This window comes from Phoxinus phoxinus (genome assembly GCF_949152265.1).
Source record: "Phoxinus phoxinus genome assembly, chromosome: 22".
Lineage (NCBI taxonomy): Eukaryota > Metazoa > Chordata > Actinopteri > Cypriniformes > Leuciscidae > Phoxinus > Phoxinus phoxinus.
The window spans coordinates 10,280,566-10,301,218 of NC_136897.1; the positions used below are offsets into that span (position 1 = coordinate 10,280,566).

General features: G+C 39.7%; 1 long non-coding RNA gene across 1 annotated transcript; it reads right to left on the reverse strand.

Annotated features, from left to right (window-relative positions):
* Positions 1–454: 454 nt before the first annotated feature.
* On the reverse strand, positions 455–6,033 carry LOC306990930. Its single transcript, XR_013795981.1, has 3 exons — positions 5,707–6,033; positions 5,543–5,606; positions 455–5,443 (listed from the first exon to the last, which is right to left on the reverse strand). It is a non-coding gene; the product is annotated as an uncharacterized lncRNA (long non-coding RNA).
* Positions 6,034–20,653: the final 14,620 nt, after the last annotated feature.

Below are 20,653 nucleotides of genomic sequence, written 5' to 3' on the forward strand. Positions count from 1 at the left end.
AACCATAATTGTATACTGACCCAAAACTTAGCCACATGTGGGCAAAAATAAAATAAATGCATCAGGTCTTCCTCCTCATCCCCACAGAACCTGCAACAGGGATCCTTTTCTATTTGCCATTTGTACAGATATTTTTTTGTTGCAATCATTTTATAAAAGATTTTAAGTCGAAATATTCTGGAATATGAATCAATTGTAGTTTTATAAATTGTTCTAAAATAATCTTTCCACAAAATTGGATCATTAAATTCATCTTCCCAAAACAGGCAGGTTCTGTGTGGAAAAAGTGCAGTGCCTGTGATATTTAAATTCCAAATATATATTATTTTATTTATCTTTACACCAGACAACCATTTAAGGCATCTTATTGGTGGAAGACAAACCTTTAATTTATTTTTCTTTTCATTTTGCAGTTTCATTTCCCAAGTTTTAGGAATTGCAGAAATCAGCTGGTTGAATTGTAACTGTTTCGAGAGAAATGCTAAAAACATTTCTCAAGTTTTCATAAGAAATAAATTATCCAGATAAATCTAAAAGGTCATTGACAAAAATTTACCCATTTTTGACACATTCCTCCCACAGCAATGGCTTGTCTCCAACCGTAATGTTTGAATTCATCCATAACAACTGTGTCTGAATGTCTTGAATTGTATCTGGAGGGTGGTACTGGAAGTTCAACCAAGCTTTCAATGGATCCTTGAAGAATGGTGATAACTCTTTTAAACTTTTTTGAAATATTTTATCAATATGTATAAAGAGACAATTACGAAAATTGACCTAAAAAGACCTATAGAAGAGAGAGGAAAAAAAGAGAGAGAGAAAAAAGAAGGAACTTAACCTATACCAATATCAAAAATACCAATAAAGTATGCAGGTCAAAATGCGCCAAACTCTATTGTATACATAACTTTTTTATATAAATCAAATTACATAAATAATTTATAAGTCATACAATGCACAGCGCAAAAAAACACAACAAAAAACACAACAATATCATAAATACCAATAAAGTATGCAAGTAAAAATGCACCAAGCACTATTGTAAACATGACATAGCTTCTTTTTTATAAATCAAAATACATAAGTCAAAAATCATACAGTGTGTAAATCATATATACACAGCGCAACCCACAAAAAAAACACTATACCAATATCATACCAATAAAGTATGCAAGTCAAAATGCACAAAACACTATTGTAAACCTAACATACCTTCTTTTTTATAAATCAAAATACATATGTCAAAATTCAAAAATCATACAATGTTTTTTCCTCTGTCCTCTATAGGTCTTTTTAGGTCAATTTTCTTAATGGTCTCTTTACACAGAGTGACCAGGTGTTTGCAATTTGATTAATTAACTGTTGTTAAAAATGAACCTGAGATGTTGTTGGTTACACACACCCTGACGAAGGCATGTAAAGCCGCAACGCGTAGGTGGATCTGTCACCAATTTTAATGTTTAAGCCATCAATGAAATAAAGGCTTTTTAACTTTTTTCAACTTATTTCGAGTGCCTTGGAGTTCCTAAGTTATTATATGGGATGCTAGTTTGATAAACTTATTTTCTAAACCATCAAGTCCAGCACCACTGTTCACTTTTAATTCATTAATGACGTTACGAACTTCATCTGGTTGAATTTTCCTAAAATGAAAAGAACTGTGACTGGGCAAAGTATTTTAAAAAAAACATTACACGGATCAGATTCAGGTATTAAGGTAGAACAAACAGTAGAGAAATGGTGATTGAATGCTTGAGCAATAGATAGAGAGTCATGTAGAATTGTATTAGCAACTCGTATTTGATTAATACGATGTTTATCTGATGTATTGGCAATATTTGTAATTTTTTTCCAGAATTGTTTTGGATTCTTAAAATCTTTACTGAGGCTATCCTTATAGTAGTTGGATTTTGCATTACGGGTTTTAGTCTTGGTCATATTTCTCAGCTGTCTGTATACTTCCCAATCTACATTAGCCCTTGTACGGCGGAATATTGACCATGCTTTATCCCTCTGCCTGAAGAACCTAATAAGTTCCGAGTCAATCCAAGGGAGATGTTTACCCTTGACCCTAACTGTTTTCCAAGGAGCATGTTTGTCCAGAACATCCATAAACTCGTTATAAAAGAAATCCCAAGCGTCTTGTACATTAGGTATAAGTTGGTATCTGTCCCAATTTATAGCGATCAAATCATTGGTAAATAAATCTGAATTCAGTTTCTTATATTGTCTGATTTTGATAAGTCTTGGTGGTGATTTAGATAATTTGATTTTCCATACACAATAGACTATCAACTGATCACTAAGGCAGTCAGACATAACACCTACCCTTAGGAATCTATCTGGGTGTGAAACGAGTATCCAGTCAAGCAGGGATTGAGATGTAGGAGTGATACGTGTAGGCTCCTTAATTAGCTGTGTGATATTTAAGCTGCTAAGTAGATTTTTTACTTTATCAGATGACTTATCTAACCAGTTTTTGTTGAAATCCCCAAGCAAGATAATTTTTTTTTTTACAGGAGATGGAGTTAATAGTGGATATCAGATGATCAAAGGTTTTAGCTGGCGAAGAGGGTGGTCTATATATGCTCCCGATAATTAAACTTTTATTTTCGTGAAAAATTACCTTAACAAAAACACATTCAAAATGTAGAGGCTCGACTGTGGGTATAGTTAACTCAGATATGAACTCAGAGGAAACATATATAGCCACACCTCCACCCCTGGAAGTCAAGTCAAGTCAAGTCAAGTCACCTTTATTTATATAGCGCTTTTTACAATACAGATTGTATCAAAGCAGCTTCACAGTGATTACATGAAAATAACACAAAAAACAATTTCATCATCGTCCACCTTTAAGGCAGATCTATAATATTGTTGAATATTAAATGTCCCCAACTAAGCAAGCCAGAAGGTAAGGCAACAGCGGCAAGGAACCAAAACTCCATCAGGTGACAGAATGGAGAAAAAACCTTGGGAGAACCCAGGCTCAGTCGGGGGCCAGTTCTCCTCTGGCCAATGAGTGAACAGTGTATGAAGTTCCGAATGAATCAGAGTATTTGTCCAGTTCCGGTTGGTTGAAGTCGGAGTGGAGAGGAGAGACTGGTTGACACTTCAGGACACGTCATGTCCTGGCGCTGGTCCTTCATCAGATCTGGATACGGCCTGGTTCCGGTGGACAGCGGTAAACCTCGGGATAGACAGAGAGACTAATATTAGCGTAGACGCCATCCTTCTTATGATGTACCAAGTACATCAGGATTTACGGGAAGTGTTCCCGGTCCCGGCTGTTCTAAACTATGCAGCCTAATTATAGAAGTCTATAATGTGTTATGTGTATGCTAGGCCGAAGAGATGTGTTTTTAGTCTAGATTTGAACTGACAGAGTGTGTCTGCTTCCCGGACAATGTTAGGAAGACTGTTCCAAAGTTTTGGTGCTAAATAGGAAAAGGATCTACCGCCAGCAGTCGATTTTGATATTCTAGGTATTATTAATTGGCCGGAATTTTGAGATCGCAGTAGACGTGAAGGACTATAATGCGTTAAGAGCTCGCTCAAGTACTGCGGAGCTAAACCATTTAGTGCTTTGTAAGTGATCAGCAATATTTTAAAATTTATACGATGTTGACAGAACGGGGCTAATATGGTCATACTTCCTGGTTCTAGTAAGAACTCGAGCTGCTGCGTTTTGAACTAGCTGTAGTTTGTTTATTAAGCGTGCAGGGCAACCACCCAGTAAAGCATTACAATAATCTAGCCTTGAGGTCATAAACGCATGAACTAATTGTTCTGCATTATTCATTGAGAGCATATGACGTAATTTAGATATATTTTTAAGATGGAAGAAAGCGGTTTTACAGATACTAGACACATGATTTTCAAATGAAAGATTGGTATCAAAGAGCACACCCAGGTTCCTAACCGACGACGAAGACAGAGTAGCCATCAAGTGTTAGACAGTACTCTAGGTTATTACGTGTGGAAGTTTTTTGTCCAATAATTAGAATTTCTGTTTTTTCTGAATTTAGTAGTAGAAAATTACAAGTCATCCAATTTTTTATATCAGCTATGCATTCCGTTAATTTTGTGAATTGGTAGGTTTCGTTAGGTTTTGAAGAAATATACAGCTGAGTATCGTCGGCATAACAGTGAAAGCTAATTCCATGTTTCCTAATGATATCTCCTAATGGTAGCATATACAGAGTGAACAGCAGCGGTCCTAGTACTGAGCCTTGTGGTACGCCATACTGAACTTGTGATTGATAAGACATCTCTTCATTTACTGCTACAAACTGATAACGGTCAGATAAGTATGATTTAAACCATGCTAGTGCAATTGTCACGAGGTGACGAAAGCGAAGCGGAACTGAGTTCCCGCTGGAATTGTGTTCCGCCCGGAACGGTGTTACTGTAACACCGGCCCACTTCCGGGTTGCGCGGTATGTCGCCATAACAACACTGATTGACCGATTGACGTCTGGTGCGGAGGGTTTGATGTGGCGATCTGCGAGAGGATTATGGAGGCGGGGCAGCCCTATAAAAAGGAAGTACAGAGGCCATGGCAAGGTTGTCGATTCTTCCTGTGTGTTCTTCCCTCGGAGTGTGGTGGACTCCTCTTGTGCGTTCTTCCCTCGGATGTGGTTCTTCTTCGGGTGCTGTTCTACCCCTCGGATGTTTTGTCTTCTTCGGATGTGCTTTCCTTTGGACGTGTCCCTTGAGAGAAGTGGATTTTCCCTTGCTACTGAACTGATGTGTGAAGGTAACTGAGGATTATTGTGGGGTTGGCTGTTCGGCTGTGGAATGGATCTAGACACGATTAAATAGCCCTGAATAGAGATGTGGGAGAAGGAATGAGATGTTGTTGTGAGAGAGTCAGTGAAGACCAAGCTGCGCTTTATCCTTGGAGGATCGATAAGTACCAAGATCTGAATATTGTTTGCATATATGCACCTGCACTGAGACTGAACATTAACTGTAAAGCGAACGAAGCACGAGTGTCGCGCCTCTTGGGAGAGCGTGTATTGTGTGATTCATTGAGCTCCTGTCTTTCTCCTTGGAGTGTGGGTGAAGAAGTGCTGATTCCCCGTGCTAGTGACAGAGTACCCTGACCACCTCGCTACTGGGTGTGACCGGATCCAGCTCGACATTGGAGCTGGCGATCGTGGGGTGAGTGTTGGCCTTAATTCACCGAGTGTGGTTATGCAGTGTCTGAAGTGGAGAGTTTACACGACGATTGCTTGAAGTGGGGTGATAGAGTGGATTGAAAGTATTCATTGTCTTAATTCGCCGTACACTCACCATTCTGAAAGCCTACCACTGTCTAAATAACAACCCGGAGCCCAGTAAGAAGAAGTTTTTATTGTTATAACTTGGAGAGCTGTGCATGTTGTGTTGAATCCTGTGGTACAGAAGACGGATCCTTCTGCGAGATTTCCTTTAACTCCTGTGGAGGACAAAGAGGACATTAGCAGCATCTTTCATCGGTTTTGCCGGAGCACCCCTCTCAGCCGTAAGCCCCCACCAACGAATAAAGAGTACGTACCTGTCTTGATCCTTCCTTTTGTCTTATAGACGACTGATCTCTCTGCCGAGACATCCTGGGATGTCTACGGAGGAAAAAGGGGACGTTAGCAGCATCTTGCATCGGGTGCGCCGAAGCTTCCCTCTCAGTCGTAAGCCCCTCTTACCTGATTGGAATATACCTACCTTCGGGGTAGAAGGCCCCGTCCGGGCAAAACGGCCGCCTGCACAGTGCTACGTCCCTCCGGCCCTTCGACAGAATCCAGTTCTGCTGGAACCTCGGGAAAGGAAGACTGACCGGAATACGCGCCCACCTAGGAGGACTGTTGATCGGCTCCGCATCGTGCGACGAGGCCTGTGCGGCCCGAAGAGTGCTCCACGCCTTCCTGGGTGTCCAGGGCCCGTTCCCGTCCTGGTGTGGGGAACACGGAAGAAACTCTTGAGACTTTCCTTTTAGACTGATTTTACTTAATAAAACTTGTTCTATTTTTATCCTCTTGTCGGTCTGGTTCCTTCTGGCACGCTCCCCGGGGTGGTCCTTGGTCTCAGCAGGGGAGGGCGCAGCCTGGTTACGGAAAATCCTCGCAGATATCATTTCTTTCAAGAAAGGAACACAGTTGTGAGGATACTGCTTTTTCTAATATCTTTGACAGAAATGGCAGATTAGAGATCGGCCTGTAATTGACTAGTTTTGTAGGATCAAGTTGCTGTTTTTTAACAAGCGGTTTAATCATAGCTAGCTTAAAGGTTTTTGGTACGTATCCTAGAGACAAAGATGAATTAATGATATTAAGAAGAGGATCTATGACATCTGGAAGCATCTCTTTCAGCAGCTTAGTTGGTATAGGGTCTAACATACACGTTGTCGATTTAGATGATTTGACGAGTTTGCAAAATTCTTCCTCTCCTATAGCAATGAATGAATCAAATTTTCCCTCAGGGAGACTACAATGCACTTCCTGATGCGATACTGTATTAGACGGTTGCATAGTTATAATTTTGTCCCTGATATTATCGATCTTATAAGTGAAGAAGTTCAGAAAGTCATTACTGCTGTGTTGCTTGGAAACTTCTGGGCTTGAAGCTTTCTTTTTCGTTAGTTTAGCCACTGTTTAAAATAAATACCTAGGATTGTTTATTTTCTTCTAATAGGGTTGAAAAATAAGCAGATCTAGCAGCTTTTAAAGCCTCTCTGTAAGCAATCGAGCTCTCCTTCCATGAAATCCGAAACACCTCTAGTTTTGTTTTCTTCCAGTTGCGCTCCATTTTTCTGGCTGCTCTCTTAAGGGCCTGAGTGTGCTCGTTGTGCCACGGCGTTGGACTATGTTCTTTAATCTTCTTTAAGCGCAGCGGAGCAACGGTGTTTAAAGTGCTGAAAAAGAGAGAGTTAAAAGTTTCAGTTGCAATATCAAGTTCTTCTAAGCTATCCGGGATGCTGAGATGATGAAACTGATTAGGAAGATTATTGATAAAGCAATCTTTAGTGGCAGAAGTGATCGGTCTAACATATTTATAACACGGAGTCGGCTTTGCAGCCTTGGCTAAGTGTAATTTACACGAGACTAGATAGTGATCTGAGATGTCATCACTCTGTTGCAGTATTTCAACGGCATCAACATCTATTCCATGTGATAGTATTAGATCTAGAGTATGACTACGACAGTGAGTCGGTCCTGACACGTGTTGTCTAACTCCAATTGAGTTTATAATGTCTTTAAATGCCAATCCCAATGCATCTTTTTCATTATCTATGTGTATAATAAAGTCACCAACAATTAGTACTTTATCTGCAGCCAATACTAATTCTGATAGAAAGTCCGCAAATTCTTTGATAAAGTCTGTATGGTACACTGGTGGCCTGTATACAGTAGCCAGCAGAATTTTCAAACGTGATTTATCGTTTACACTATATATTTTTACATTAAGCACCAACACTTCAAAAGAATTATATTTACAACTAGATTTCTTAGTGGTTTTGAAAATATTACTATAAATTACAGCAACACCTCCTCCTTTGCGTTTCAGACGAGGTTCATGTTTATAACTGTAATCTTGTGGGGTTGACTCATTTAAAGCAATGTAATCGTTTGGTTTTAGCCAGGTTTCTGTTAAACACAGCACATCTAGGTTATAATCTGTAATCATATCATTAACTATTAGCGCTTTTGAAGTAAGAGATCGAATATTCAGCAACCCAAGCTTTATCATTTGCTCATCCGTATATCTGTTTTTTATTTGTTGAACATCAATAACATTTTTAACCTTAGATGGGTTTGAACGTTTTTTGGATTTCCAAGTTCGGGGAACAGACACAGTCTCTATATGATGATATCTAGGTGAAAGAGGCTCTATGTGATGGGATTTATCTGACCTTGGTGACGTGAGGCCGCTAGCAGACGGTCGGTTAAGCCAGTCTGTCTGCTCCCTGACCTGAGGCCCAGATTGTCATGTTTTATCTCTAAGACTATGAGCCAAATTACTAGAGAGAAGAGCAGCACCATCCCAGGAGGGATGAATACCATCTCTTTTCAACAGGTCAGGTTTGCCCCAAAAACTTTTCCAATTGTCTATGAATTCTATATTATTTCGTGGACACCACCCAGACAGCGAGCCATTGAGTGAACACAATCTACTAACTATCTCATCACTCCGGCGAACAGGAAGGGGGCCAGAGCAAATTACAGTGCTTGACATCGTACTTGCAAGTTCACACACCTCTTTAATATTAATTTTGGTGATCTCCGACTGGCGGAGTCGAACATCATTAGTGCCGACGTGAATAATAATCTTAGAGAATTTACGTTTAGCATTAGCCAGCACTTTCAAATTTGCTTTGATATCAGGTGCTTTAAAATAAATTTAAAAGTAGTTGGGTCCAAAAAGGTAATACACAATTATAGTGGTTGCAAGATTAATTTGATACAATAAAACAAAAACACACAACACATAAACCCACATACAAAAATAAACACAAAAAAAACACAACACCCTTCAAGAAAGACCCAGCAACCCCAGACACCATGTTCCGGAGTATTTGTGAATAAAGAACATCTATTAAACTCAAGGCTCAGTCTGCATTAATATGAAATAATGGAAAGTATAGCTCAGGAGAGAAGAAAAAAAAATCAATAATAAAAAAAAAAATCAATAATAATAAAAATAAAATAAAAAATAATAAGGAAATCAATAAAAAGGGTACTTCACAGGCAGCATTCTTACTCAAAGTTGGTAAGGGGCAATAGTAATCATACGCTAGGCTATACCAAACGGAAAAAAAAGAAGAACCATGTCAACTTGCGACAGCAGGATGTAAACAAAAACAACTGAAAGCGATCACCTATTGCATCAAACTATAACACAAGAAGATTGCCAATAACACCTCAAGAAACTATACAGTCGTGTTGTCTCATATTGTGATAAAAAAAACAAAAAATCTTGCATCAGGATGTAAACAAACAACAACTGAAAGCAATCACCTATTCTGAGATGGTAATGCAGATGCAATCTATTGATTTGAAACAGAGTGACCATTGCTGTGTTAATATGCCCCATATATGTAATGAAACACTGTATTCAATATTATTTCGGAGAACAGTGTTTACCTAGACAGTTTTCTCCAGGTTGAGGAGTAGTTACTCTGCTGCCTGGCAATCTGCGAGATGTAGCTGAAGGAATGGATACAAGGAGAGTGGAATATCTTTTGCACTAAGAATGTTAACCATATCTCTAATAATAATATTAGGATTTGTTATTTCAATGTTAAGAGATTATTCCTTACTCTGCCAGTGCAATTGGCTTGGGCTTGAGGCTTCAACTAATACACCAGGCAAGTTGGAAGGTCGTGGCATCCTCAGAGATGCAAAGTCACCATTTTCTGTCTCTTCTTTACTCTCATCAGAGTCCCCAAAACAATGACTATGTTAAGTAACCATTATGGTTATTGCAATCCCAAAATTGCCAAATATACATATAACAAGCATCTCTGGTCTATATTTGAATGGTTATGGGAAATAACCTTCCTATTACTGTAGAAACATGACAAAAACAAGACAGAACACACTTACACTGGCTTCCTGAATCTTTTCTCTGGCAGCTCACCCTCCTGCTCTGCCTCAGACTGTAGCTCAGAGGTGTTGCAGCCGTTCTGATATTGGGTCATAAGCCTATTTGCGTCTTTGTAGTTGTCTAAAATTGTATATGTTAAAATGAACATGAGTTTCAAATTAGCTGTAGAACAGCACAGAATATTATTATTATTGATGATGATGATCTATTATAATTATTATCATCATTATTTAACCAGGCTGGTCTCATTGAGAACACAAAATATCTCTTACAAGAGAGACCTGGCCAAGAATAGCATCAGTAGATATAAATGGAATATTTTAAACAATGCAAGGCAAAGACAATTTCATGTGCATTTTCAGAACATAGAAATAATACATTATTCCAAGCAGAAGGAGAAGCAACCATGAAATTATTTTTAAACAATAATTTTATGAATTGGCATACCACAAGTTCTGACGACCTTTACGTCATATCTTGGCCAGTTTGGCTCATGCTTCTCCTTGTTAGCAGCTGCCCTTTTCACGTGTTCAGTGCTCTTAAAGCTGGGCCAGTACACCATCCCGTCATCATACCAGTCAATTGGCACAACAGCAATGTCCTCGCTCGCTTGAAATTCAATTAGATGAAAAGGCATCCTTAATGTAGAAAGAAAGAAAAGGAGTATTTATTAATCATCAAAAAAAGAATAACATGGACTAAAGCATGCACAAGTGTACAGTGTACACAAATAAGCAAGTAAGATGGGCTGAAAGTTAACTTGAATGGTGCCCCAGGGTGGGAAGAAGTATAAGGAAGGAAAATGTACAGGTCATAATAGTTAGGTAGAACTTCAGCACAGCCGTGAAGTAGTACTATTGCTATTTTATTGGCAGAATGTGTTGGGGTGTTGTTTCATAATCTCAAAAAAATCATTGCATAATGCTAATAATTTAGTGGACTATGTAAAGTCCATGGTATTGAGAAAGGTGGGACATGTATCAAATTGCATGTTAAATTCAGCATAAAATATAATTTCCCCTGGCATTTTGAGGGATAATATGTCATCTCATATTTTGAAAATGTTAAATTATAGGTGTAGTGTATGGAAAAATACCAACTTTGTGAAATACTTACAGCAAATTTTCCTCCAGAGTAATGGACGTCATAGTCAGAAGTCAGTAGTCAAATATATTATTAGAGTTTTTAACTTGAACTGATTGTTTGAACTGATTGTTTGAACTGATTGATTGATTGATTGATTGATTGATTGAACTCATTATTTTTTTTTTCAATTAGTGGAGGAGGGGTATGGCCACGAAACCATCCCTGTATGGCAAGGCTACACATTTCTGTCGCAGCGCTGACACCTCAACCGACTTCAGCTCGTCAGATGCATCATTTACAACAAATATGTTAATTCTGTCTGAGTTGAAGGGGTAGATATAGAATGGAGACTGCCGGGAAAATTCAGTGTAAATAGCGTACACACCATTATCATTTTGGATAATGTTTTTGATAAGGCAGACTTTATCCCCCACCAGAAACATGTTGTCCCATGTTGGTAATTTGATGGTCCACCTTTCACCTCACATTTCCCCATTATTAACTCCCAGCATTAACTCCCATGCCAACAACAATTGGGCCCACAAAATGCTCCCTTTTCAGTGTAATGTCTGCATCAGCATCCAATTTGATAGCTGTAACCTCCGAAAGGCGCCGAATGAGTTGAGCTAAAGGGAACTCAGGTTTTCGAATGAGTTTTTTTATTTTACCGAGGTGGTTCTCATATGGGAACGCTGAAAAAGAGTACAGACAGCCATGCCTCTTCACCTCATCTGCCAGGTGGACCAGACAGTGGACATTGTACACAATCTGGTCTATCCCATATAGCTCACCAAAATGGTTTACAAAAGATTTTAGCATTTGTCCAGCATAGTCAGCAAGGTTGAGATGTTCAGGGCTTACCAAAATGGATATAGCAGTTGACAGGAGCATGAAATTGTAGTAGATGTTCCGGTCCAGGAATCCCACCAGCACCACAGGGCCAGTGTACAGTAAGAACTGTCGGAATTCAGTCACCTTCCAACGGTCCAACTCCCTAAGCGACCGTGGTCTCCTGGCAAACTCAATTGGCATGTAGGGCCTCATTGACTGGAGTTTGCCTGACATCCTGTCTACTATTAATGCCGGCAGTCTTACTGTTAACGGACCCCGGAGCCAGGTCTGGAGCAGTTTCCTTACGACGCCCAAACACACTAGATGCATATAATCCAAGGGAAACTGCGATACCATGCCAACCTTCACATTTGTAAATGTATGTGGCCCCTCGTGGTGGTGTAGTTCATCAACCATTAGGTTGAATGAGATGTCAGTTCTCTGGGGGTGCTCTGATCCAGGGAACGTCATACGCCGGTTCTGGTATTGCCCTGGGTGTAGGCACTTATCGCACCCATGGTAAGAATTATGGGCCTTTGTTTTTTTTCACAAAGGCCTGTGCAGGGGCATCACAGATTACCGTGTGAAGCTTAATTTTAAGGTTCTTATCTCCAAAGCAAAACCCAGCCACTAGTTCCTGTAGTTCATTGACAAAATCAGATAGGAACTCTGTGGCCAAACTAGGTTTTTTTGGTCCACAGTAGGCCCCAATGACAACAGGTTCCTTCATGTGGACGGTAACCAGTAAGCCAAGGATGGGCCATAGCTGTACAGTGGAACTTTTAAATAAAGGTAGACATCTATATTAATCTGCAGCCCCAATGCCATGCCCTCTGCCAGTGTTTTGGCATATTTGCTTATAGTGGCCTTCAAGGAGGAAAGTATGCCAAAGTGATGGTAGTTCCCCCCAGCCTTCCCCTGAATAGCATAATGCATTTTTGTCTTGAAAAGGGTCCTGAGGTAAGCGAGCCCTCTCAGCAATTGTCCCTCCAGATAAACGCGATTATGCGATCGCATGATTCAATGCAAAATCAGCCAAAGTCCGCATATTTATGCGGGGGGCGCATTTTTTCAAATACGGCGCACTTTCGCCGCATAAATTGCAGATTTCCGCGCTCAAAATATTATATAAATAACATTCTCTTTTTCATCAAACCGAAGTTTTTGCAAGTTCCCGCAATTTTTGCAAGTTCCCGCAATTTCATTGCATAAAATTGCATAAATATCCCGCATATTCCATCGCATTTTTTAAGAAAACGTGCCGCATAATCAAGGATTTTTGCCCGCAACAATCACAAAAAAACTTTTTCTGGAGGGACTTAATTATTAAGTTATCATGTCAGCTGTGTGGAATATATGGTATTGTATCGGTATCGATCGGTATCGACAGATACTCAAGTGTGTGGTATCGGTATCGGACATGAAAAAGTGGTATCGAGCCACCCCTACTCAACAGTGCAGTCAGGGCAACGAGGGAAATGCCAAAACTCACTGCCCAGTTGGCAATGTTATCGGAAAGTGATGTTAGGTCATCATCATTTTCAGAATCCGAAACTGATGTCCCATCCCCATCACAATACACATCATCAAAATCTGCCTCGAATCCATGTCCTCTTCAGTAAAAACTTGCACCTCTGGCATTGTATGTGCAGCTGAAGAGGGTGGGGCAGTGTTCTCAGAAAGAACTCTGTCATCTGCCCCTATTCCTGTCATGTCCATATCAGTCCCTATTCCTGTCATGTCCATATCAGTCATGCCAGTCCTAATTTGATGAAGCCTTTTTTGAACGTCTACACGTGTCCTTCGCCTTAAAGGAGAACTCCGGGCAATTTTTAAGTTAATCTTGATCGTTATACCTTTGTTACCCCTTTTCCACCAAATGCTGGTTCAGAGCTAGAGCTAGAGCCAGTTCGGAGTTGGTTCTACAACCAACTGACGGGTCTTCTAAGAACCGGTTTGCCTTTCCACAGGCTAGAGAGCCAAAACAGAGCCAGATCTTACGTCACTGTGTATACATCTCATGTTGCCCAGCAACGCTAGCGCGGCAGCGCCAAACAAAAACACACCAGGCTTGTTCGAGATGGTTCGGCTTCTCGCAGACCGATCGCCGCATGACATCAAAGCACTGCGAAAGCGATCCAAAAGCACAAGGAGTCGTATGCTCTCCACACACTCCCGGAGCTCTGATCGGTCCGCGCCGCTCCGATGCATCTCGAACAAGTCTTACATCAACAATGGCGATGTTGCGTTACTATTCATGCTCATGGCTTTGCGAACCTAACGTTACATTGGCATCCAAACACGGCGAATCAAACGTGTTCGTGCAGCTCGCCGTAACTTGCATAGACGGAGATTACAATCGAGCAGCTATTAGCTCGATTAGCAAATATTTCAAAAAATGGCGGTCACATGTTTCTTTTCGTCTTGTTGGTCACAGTAACCCCGCCCCCAGCCCCTGACGCAAGCGGTTCTTACTTCTAGCCCAGCAATGTTTTGGTGCTACTTAAGAACCACTTTTACTGGTTCAGAGCTGGTGCTTTGGTGGTCGAAAAACAAAGAACCGATTTGAAACTAGGCTCTGGCTCCGAACCAGCACCAGCTCTGCCTTGGTGGAAAAGGGGTATGTGAGTACGGTCTATAGAAAAAAAAATGAACCGGATTGGTGCTTGCAAAACGGAGCTGCTACCGCTAATGCCCAGAGCTCCCACTCAGCTAAAACGGCAGTTATGGGGGCATATTCATAAAGAGTGTTTTTGTGCCTCTTAACAGATACAAAATGCAATTAAAATGTCTGTCCAACATGAACAGGGTCCTTACATGACAACAAGATGCGTTTAGCAACTTAACCATTGTTTAAATTCACCTAAATAGTGTTTTAGACGGCTAGCTGTAGTCTCGCGCTGAACTCCCGTGGGAACTCCCGTTGTAGCCGGAAAAAGGTAAATAGAAGCGTGCAGGTGTGAGGAGCGTCGTGTGTGTGAAGAGTGTGAGGCTAGTTCTTCGTCTGTATACTCGGGTTCGAATAAATAAGGACGACCATCAAACTCAAAAGCCACTTCCATGTGTTCAAAATCTTCTATATTCTCCATAGTTACGTTACGAACGATTTCTTCTTTATTTGTGAGCATCTCCGATCATCACTCTTCACACACACGACGCTCCTATTACTATAGCACTCCGAGTACAACAGCACATGTACAAGTGACTTAAGCACTAGAAAACAAAGTCCACTAGTGTGGCAAGCCCAAAGGTTCAGAATTGTTATAGAAAAATGTTATAACTGAATCATGTTTACATCCAAAACAATCTATTTGACGGGATTTAAGGAGGTTTTAACCCTGTCAAATATGTAATTCTCATTTCAAACGCCATAAATAACGTGCGCAAGTCGACAAAAGCACAGTATTTAATAATTCGTAACATTTTTTCCATTACATTTATATAGCGCTTTTCTGGGCACTCAAAGCGCTTCATTTGATCAAATACGCCGTTTTAGTGTTAATGAAAAGCATGCGTTATTTACAATGTTTTACTTGTAGCACGGCCACGCTCACTGATTTCCACAACCAGTACAATTAAACTGTTCTCACCCAATCAAACCTTTTTACAGGACAGGATTGATGAGACTCTCGTGAACATGATTTTCCAAGAATCACAGCCTTTTATTGAACTGAGTTGGACGATGACATCACAGTTTACTCCAGAGCGGCTATATATATAGAAAAATGTTACACAAGCAGGTGAATTCAACAAAGAACTAGCACCTGGTTCAAACACTCATGCATCTAGCTGGCAGTGTCAAAACTGTGCCGGCGCCTTCAGCACCGCCCTGAACACGGTCGAGGCAACGCGGGACTAATAACAGGAAGTGATAATAATGTGCATACAACATAATGAAGCAACAAGTGTACTCGTGCATACAATATCAAATCCGTTGTTACAAGCGGGTTATACAGACAATCGGCATAAATCCGAGGGATGAGTTAAGTTCACAATAATAGGGCAGACAGCTGAAACCCCCGCATACTGAAAAGACGCAGAACACAGAAGTATGGGGTTCCATTTGTGCCAAAAATAAGTCGACTGCTTTGTGCTTTGTACTACACATTTGTCCTTGTCAACAGTCATTGTCTAGTTGTTCGAAAAAATTAGTATATGTTGATGTGTGTGTTCTCTGTTTATGTCGATCTGTTATGTCGTCCTTACTGTATTGATCCTCCTTTTTCAGAAAAAATGTTTATGTTGATGTGTATGTTCTTTGTTTATGTCGATTTGTTCTGTTGTCCTGTCATCTTGTTCTGTCTTCCGTACTGTAGTCAGCCGTCCTGTTCAGTCATCTTAACTGTCGTCCTGTTCAGTCGTCTTAACTGTCGTCCTGTTCAGTCGTCTTAACTGTCGTCCTGTTCAGTCATCTTAACTGTCGTCCTGTATAGTCGTCTTAAATGTCGTCCTAAATGTCGTCCTGTTCAGTCGTCTTAACTGTCGTCCTGTTCAGTCGTCTTAAATGTCGTCCTGTATAGTCGTCTTAAATGTCGTCCTGTATAGTCGTTTTACGAGGCTGAATCCAGCTTCTTATTCGCAGCTTCTTATTGACGCAATCCGTTCCACCTTAAATGACGCGAACTTCCGCGTTTGCTGGCTTCTTATTGACGCTCAACTTAGGGACCGTGCGGTTTAATGCAAATAACACTGATATATCAGCGAAAAATGACTGTAAAAATATAAAGGCAAATAATTAGGCTACAGTATTCTTTAATAATGTCATCAGCTCAATTTAGGGACCATGTGGTTTTTCTCTTATTTACACTTTTTAGGGACCCTGTTTATATTGTAGGCCTATCTATAGTATTTTCAGAAAATAATAATACATTATTTTGAAAAGTAAATAACAAATAATAATAACATAAAATGACTGTAAAAAATATAATGAGGCCTATACATCAATCTTTAATTATTGCATAATTAGAATGTATTTAAAAATAAATATATTGAATAGGCCTACTTTTATTTTTTTATTTTTTTATTATTATTACAAATGAAAATGTGACCAGAGATTATGCTCCAGCTTGGATCCAGCCCCTTATGAAGACTTCACAGACACATTTGAAGAGATGAAACCTACTCCTGCAAGGACTCCAGAACATCAAACATGGATGATTATAAATAAATTATAATTTTATCATTGCTTTAAACTGCACATTAATGTTGCTTAAAATGCATACGTTTGTAAATACTAATTTGTTCTATCTAATAACTGTTCTGATATCTCATTAAATCCTACTGTGGTTTTGTAACAGAAATCTGCATTTATCCTGCATCTGTGCTTGAATATAATCATGCACAATTTCAGATATTTATACTGTAGAATTTTGAAATTATGGACCCATGAAATGGGCCAAAATTACCCATTACCCATTGGGGGGATCTATCTAGACATTTTGACTGTAGCATTGTGAAGTTAGTAGAGCTACTACTCTAACGAAATCCAAATGTTAAGCATTTTTTACTGTAGAATTATTATTGTATGAATTTTTAAACACATTTCACAATGTAAAATAATCCGCCTATTGCATTTTCTGCACAATTGGCGACGCTGTTTCTCGGCAACCTCATAGGGTGCGTTAAACTGGACATTATCCCATTATAGTAGTGCTACTACTATAACGAAATCCAAATTTACAGCTGTTTTTACTTTAGAATTATTTTTGTATGAATTTTTAAACTTGGCACTTTACACAATGTACAATAATCCGCCTAATGTATTTTCTGCCCATTTCGCGGCGCTGTTTCTCAGCCGCCTCAGAGGGTGCGTTAAATTGGACATGATCCCATTATATTAGTACTACTACTCTAACTAAACCCAAATTAACTAAACTGTATAATTATTTTTGTATGAATTTTCTTTACTTGACACATTACACAATGTACAATCAGCCTATTGCATTTTCTGCACAATTCGCGGCACTGTTTCTCGGCAACCTCAGAGGGTGCGTTAAATTGGACACCGTCCCATTATAGTAGAGCTATTACTCTAACGAAATCCAAATTTTAAGCAGTTTTTACTGTGGAATAATTTTTTTATGAAGCTTTAAACTTGGCCCTTTACACAATGTACAATAATCCGCCTATTGCATTTTCTGCACAATTGAATCATTGAATGATGACTGAACAGGACGACATTTCAGACGACTGAACAGGACGACAGTTATGATGACTGAACAGGACGACAGTTAAGACGACTGAACAGGACGACAGTTATGATGACTGAACAGGACGACATTTAAGACGACTGAACAGGACGACATTTCAGACGACTGAACAGGACGACATTTCAGACGACTGAACAGGACGACAGTTATGATGACTGAACAGGACGACAGTTAAGACGACTGAACAGGACGACATTTAAGATGACTGAACAGGACGACAGTTAAGACGACTGAACAGGACGACATTTAAGATGACTGAACAGGACAACAGTTATGATGACTGAACAGGACGACAGTTATGATGACTGAACAGGACGACAGTTAAGATGACTGAACAGGACGACAGTTAAGATGACTGAACAGGACGACAGTTAAGACGACTGAACAGGACGACAGTTAAGACGACTGAACAGGACAACAGTTATGATGACTGAACAGGACGACAGTTAAGATGACTGAACAGGACGACAGTTAAGATGACTGAACAGGACGACATTTAAGAGGACTGAACAGGACAACATTTAAGAGGACTGAACAGGACAACATTTAAGAGGACTGAACAAGACGACATTTAGGATTACAAAATAAGAAGACAGTTAAGACGACTGAACAGGACGGCTGACTACAGTACGGAAGACAGAACAAGATGACAGGACAACAGAACAAATCGACATAAACAAAGAACATACACATCAACATAAACATTTTTTCTGAAAAAGGAGGATCAATACAGTAAGGACGACAGAACAGATCGACATAAACAGAGAACACACACATCAACATATACTAATTTTTTCGAACAACTAGACAATGACTGTTGACAAGGACAAATGTGTAGTACAAAGCACAAAGCAGTCGACTTATTTTTGGCACAAATGGAACCCCATACAGAAGGGAGTGAATGCATTCGTCGAGGTAGTGCAGAACGCGCTCCCCACTGAGTCTCAAAGGGGAAAGCACTGCGTTCATACTTTTAGTTAACATACAAGCAGCGCAACACCTTCGAACACGAATCTCAGGAAGCGCCTGTGATGAGGGGCTGTCTGAATGTGAAAGTGTATGCATCTTTCAGGTCCACCGCTATAAACCAATCCCTGGTTCAAATGTGCACCAGGTCTGTTTTATCATGATCACTTTGAACGCGTTTATGCCACTCACATTTTCACACCACTGTGTACCAATTGAAGATACTCTATACCGCTAGGAGGTATTGTGTCATGTCTAATGTATGAAATGATTTGCTCTTATCATCCGATCGTGGTTTTATCTTCTTTGTATCTCTAGTGTTACTCGACCTTAGTACTGAATTTGATACCAATTTACCACAACATTCTTTTAAACAGATTATGTTGGTATTAGTGGAATTGCATTAGCTTGTTTTAAATCATACTTATCTGATGTGTGTGCTGCCCATACACAAAAGTGTGGGCTTAAATACACAAGGACTAATGACTAGACAAGGAACACCTGTGAACAATGTGTAACCCTGGGATTTTCCCCTCAAAGTTAAACGGGAGTATTTAAGACCCTTACTAATAATGTTTCTTGGGTACTGAGTTAATATTTCTTTACAATGATTATACTGTATGGGTATCTACCCCTTTAAGAGCGTCATTCTGTGGTAGAGTTTGGTTGAAATTTACATGTGCAAAACGTGGGTTTTATAAGCAAGTTAGTGTTTGTCCTTTATTCATTGGTGTATAATTTAAACTCTGAAACAACTGACCGGGAGCATGAATTGTCGCGTCAGCATCAGCAAACTCAAACATGTGCAGGTAATCTTTTTTACAGTGAGTATAAGGACATGATTGGATAGATCTAATACTATCTAGATCTAATACTATCACATGGAATAGATGTTGATGCCGTTGAAATACTGCAGCAGAGCGATGACATCTCAGATCATTATCTAGTCTTGTGTAAATTACATTTAGCCAAGGCTGCAAAGCCGACTCCGTGTTATAAATATGTTAGACCTATCACTTCTGCCACTAAAGATTGCTTTATCAATAATCTTCCTAATCAGTTTCATCATCTCAGCATCCCAGGTAACTTAGAAGAACTAGAGGTATTTCGGATTTCATGGAAGGAGAGCTCGATTGCTTACAGAGAGGCTTTAAAAGCTGCTAGATCTGCTTATTTTTCAACCCTATTAGAAGAAAATAAACATAATCCTAGGTATTTATTTGAAACAGTGGCTAAACTAACGAAAAAGAAAGCTTCAAGCCCAGAAGTTTTCAAGCAACACAGCAGTAATGACTTTCTGAACTTCTTCACTTATAAGATCGATAATATCAGGGACAAAATTATAACTATGCAACCGTCTACTACAGTATCGCATCAGGAAGTGCATTGTAGTCTCCCTGAGGAAAAATTTAATTCATTCGTTGCTATAGGAGAGGAAGAATTTTGCAAACTCGTCAAATCATCTAAATCGACAACGTGTATGTTAGACCCTATACCGACTAAGCTGCTGAAAGAGATGCTTCCAGATGTCATAGATCCTCTTCTTAATATCATTAATTCATCTTTGTCTCTAGGATACGTACCAAAAACCTTAAAGCTAGCTATGATTAAACCGCTTGTTAAAAAACAGCAACTTGACCCTGCAAAACTAGTAAATTACATGGCCGATCTCTAATCTAATAAATTTTAAAATATTGCTGATCACTTACAAAGCACTAAATGGTTTAGCTCCGCAGTACTTGAGCGAGCTCTTAACGCATTATAGTCCTTCACGTCTACTGCGATCTCTATATTCCGGCCAGTTAATAATACCTAGAATATCAAAATCGACTGCTGGCGGTAGATCCTTTTCCTATTTAGCACCAAAACTTTGGAACAGTCTTCCTAACATTGTCCGGGAAGCAGACACACTCTGTCAGTTCAAATCTAGACTAAAAACACATCTCTTCGGCCTAGCATACACATAACACATTATA